The following is a 4,638-nucleotide window of genomic DNA, read 5'->3' as shown; positions in this document are numbered from 1 at the left end:
GCATATTTCAGCACTGTGTATTTATGGTTGTCTTAGGTCTGAAACAACATAAAGGAAATGTCTCTTTCGAGGAGAAAACAAAAATGTCCTTTTTAAAAGGAGATTTGCACAGCAAAAACAAACGGTGAATGACACAGGGAAACGGAGAGCTGTCAAAGTGTCAAAGCAAGTCTTTCTGTGACATTCGCACCAAAGTCCAGTCGCTTTCAGTGGAATAGCATCAAGTGCGCATGCTTGCCATTTCATACCAACTTTAATGTGTATACATCCTTTAACTACCATGACCTCGCATAGATTTCCTTCAAAATGAAGCTCCTGTATGTCAAGAATATATCAGGAAAGATCACCGAGAGGCCAGATAAAAGCGTGGAGACAACGGAGGGAGAATCTATTTTCCGTGAGAGTTTCTTATGGCCACTGCACAATCACGGTGGGAGCTCTGAAATAATGGTCCACACACACACACACAGACACACACACACACACACACACACACACACACACACACACACACACACACACACACACACACACACGCACACACACACACCACACACACACACACACACACACACCACACACACACACACACACACACACACACAGCACGCACGCACGCACACACGCACGCACGCACGGATATGATGCAGAGATGATAACAATACAACCCCCACATTTCCTGACAGCCGTAGCAAATGTATAAATGTTCCGCTTTTTTTTTCTCTCTGGCATTTTCATGAATTAATTTCATTACCGCAGGCGTCACCAGCACAACAGACACCGCATACGATCTATCTGGGGGTCTGTTTGATCGTGATCTCTATCTTCATGTTTATACACTCGTATCTGTCTGTATGTTGATAATTGTAGAGTTCATTAATACTTGGCAGTGCAGTAGCTGCAGCTCGGGAGGCGTTTGATGGATGTCTCCTCCGTTAATTGTCATGTCGGGATTTAGTGAGAGAGGGAGTCGGCCCCCGGGGCTCCACGGGTCACAAATTGGACTTCATTTTCGGGCAGGAAACCTAATAGCTGCAGCAAATGATCTCTTGACTTTTATATCCCAGAATGTTAATTAAATTGGATTCTGTTGCCAGGGCGACTAACCTGCTTTAAATAACTCCTCAAAAGAGTGAATGTAGGCTTCATGAAGGATGATGGCTGCGTAGACAGAGATTCACTGGCTCAGATCACAGTTCACATGTTTGACCTTTTATAAATATTCATTTTTCTGCACAAGGCACAAATAGAAACTTAGTATACATATTCAGCTGTAAACTAAATCAGAGAAAGTATCAAGAGAGGAAACGTATTAACTGTAACCCCCATGCATACTGATCAAAGAACGCCCGTGACAATCAATATTTTATCTGCTGAATTGCTCATTTATATATGCCCTCTTTTAAGGCGGAAGAGTATGCTCGATGTTTCCAGTTTGTAAAAACAACATTCAGAGTTGGACTGTCCTGTTTCTGCCAGAGTTTTGGAAGCACAACGGAAATTTTTTTAAGCCAAACTTTTACTTTGAATTATTACCTTGAGTTGACACATTTAATTCTTCTGTATTTGTATTTGGTCTCATGTCATGGCCATTTCCACTGATCATAATTCCATTGTTGAGGTCTACTAGAATAGATTTATACTGTGCAATTTTCCAAACTCACATTGGTTTCGCATACAGCATCTCTGTAAAGCATGTGTATTCACTCTCTCCACTAAACGGCTCGTTGCAGCTCTTGCCCCCCCCCTCCCTGTGAGCCCAGTGTGCTCCGATTGGTCGGGACCAGTCGGGACGTTGTGAATCGCGCTAAGCTCCGTGGAGGTGTGATTTCCTTGTTTAGCGATACACAGCGAAACTCACCCTGAGCACACACAAAGTCACAGCCGAAGTAAAAACAATGAGTGTGGCTTGATATTGAGTAAGAAAAAGGTTGATAAACGCTGTGAGAATGGGTCTGCAGAGAGAATGGGTCTGCAGAGAGAATGGGTCTGCAGAGAGAATGGGTCTGCAGAGAGAATTTCGCCGCAATCCCAACTGTCAGTTATCAGCCTGCAGCCAGGGAGGAGAGATCAGCAGAGCTGCCTGCACTGAGTGTGTGAGGAAGTCCGTGGATTGGTCAATTTGGACCAATCAGCGGGGGCTTAACGTAACGGATTGGTCCATTGGTCCATTTCGTTCCGGGGGACGACATGACATCATGATGTACCCGGAAGAATCAAATGGACAATGACGTATCTCCAACGAGGCGTTTTGGGGAGATATTTTCTGTGTTAGAGTTTTACTCGCTACATGATGTACTTTGAGGGTTTTGACTCTGCACACCGTTTACATGCATAAACACCTTCATAACACACAAGGGGACGTTAATAACCGGGAAAGCATGACCTGTCACCTTTAAGCCCCCTCAGTTGCTGAACGACAGCGAATGCCTGATATCGCCCTCTGAATGACGAGCACTCTTTGAGAAGGTCTGCACCTGAGGGAATAACATGAAGTCATTAAAATGAAAGTAGTTCAGTCTAGATGTCGTGGAGTTACTGTGAGTTTGGACCAATCTGCAGCTTGTGATTGAGGTCCATTACCAAATGATCAATTTCAGAAAAGGAATGAAAGAAGAAACCTTTTAATGTAGCACAGCATGAGTGGGAGATTGGGGTGGTGGTTGAAGAGAATTAATGACTTCCTGTTTGAGACCAGGGTTTTTATTCATAATCCAACAGTCACACTTTGCTTTTTTGATTTGTAATTATATTCCATTAAGGACATTTAGGAGAATGCACGTTTGCTTTCTGGCAGCTTGAGCAGAGACATATTCAAGTTACAGGGTGAGTGTGTGGTGAACTCAAACCCCTTTTAAAACCCTTTTTTGGAACAATTATGTTTTGTACTGATTTAACAATTGTTTCCTTTGGACAAGGCCAAGCTGTTTTGTGTCTTAATGCTAAGCTAGGGACACTCTTCACCAACCTAACACCGTTCATGTGTGCCTAAACCTAACCAAACCTTGAGCAAAACCCTTCGGCATCACATAAGAGATTTGTCTTCCATCAGTAATTAGAATCTGATTTGGAAGGCATCGTTGATCAGATCATAGACACATTTAGGTTTATCTTTATTTGTCATGTCTTTATGTTTGTAGTACTTGTTTTTTTCTTGTCTTACATTTAAAGCAAAGTGATGAATGGACTTTTACCCCTTATGCAATGATCATTAAAGGTGTATCTCTGTTTCATCTTGAAGACAAACAAATAATAACATTCCTTCGCTGCCATTAAGTCACGTTTATTATATTTTCAACTCGCATTTTATTATCTTTTGATTAGATACCAGAGTTTATTACTTTGTGTCCCTGCAAGCTTCAGTATTCCTTGCTTGCTCGACTCTAATTTCCACGGCTCCAACACAAATTGTTCGTTTCAATTAACAGCTGATAACGAATAATTAAAGTTGCCATTATTTGTGTTAAACATCGCGGCAAATTTGCCTAGGCTGGGAAGAAATATTCATGTCTCTATATTCATCGGCAACCAACAATTAATGATTCCATCTTTTGTTAGCTGCAAAAGTAATTGTCATTTGGAGATTACATGTGTTTGCAGCTTTGTTTCCTGGTGCACACAATGTACAATTCAGTATTGGCAATGCGACCTATACTCACGATTGTTGTTTGGCAATTGTTGCTGTTTTTACTTTGCAATATTATAATGAGTGCCAGAGAAATAACTGCATGTCTAATTGAAGATAAACAGGTTAATGCCTATTAGCCCGTTTCTCCTGTAGACAAGCAGAACACAAACAGCGGCTTTAAATTCACTAAATCTTGGCTCTGAATGTTTGAAGTTCTGCACCATTTGTTCTCACATTTGTTCCTACTTTATATTTCATTTGAGAAACACTTTGGGGACAGAGGTCGGATGAACAACAGCTACAAAGCTGATATCACAGGTGACAGCGTTTTTCTGCAAGCACAGTCCTCATTTAAATTCAAATCAACTCATGAGAAATGTGTTTGCTTTTGCAGCAGATTCATAATCCTTCTGTGCACCAACAATTCCCCAACTTCCCCGTCAAAGCCAAGAAAGAGCTGGAAAAAAAGCAAGAGCACTTTCTCCCGCTGAAAAGCAGAATAACCGCCCTCTGCCTGCTGCTTTTGTCTTGACTAACAACACATCTGAGCCTGCATTTGAACCCATCTGTTCATTTACAAACAATAGTATTTCTTTATAATTTATACAGGTCTTGGAAACGATTAACTATCTTATTAGTTTTGCGTGGATTGCATAATGAACCAGCTAAGGATTGCATTGTGATTCAGACACCAATGCCTGCAGGCAGACCGTCTCTGGATACGAGTTTAGAAATAATGTATTGATCTGCAGAAATAAAACCCAATTGAAGGTTAATGAGAATATTAACAGCTCTCAAAGGACTGGTGCAGTCACACTGATCAGTTCCTCTAATCTAACGGTGCACAAAGACAACATTTGATTACTGTGTATACAATTTATATCCCTCTGTGGTTTACCTAAGACTCCAATTGGACATGGTGTGCTGCTTTAAACTAATAGCACATGTACTTTCACAGATCCCTATTTATCATCAGCAGCAGATCACTTGTCAGGTAGGAGTGGCACATG

This window comes from Pseudochaenichthys georgianus, chromosome 11 (assembly GCF_902827115.2).
Source record: "Pseudochaenichthys georgianus chromosome 11, fPseGeo1.2, whole genome shotgun sequence".
Lineage (NCBI taxonomy): Eukaryota > Metazoa > Chordata > Actinopteri > Perciformes > Channichthyidae > Pseudochaenichthys > Pseudochaenichthys georgianus.
The sequence above is the reverse complement of the archived record's forward strand: the minus strand, read 5'-3'. Positions refer to the sequence as shown.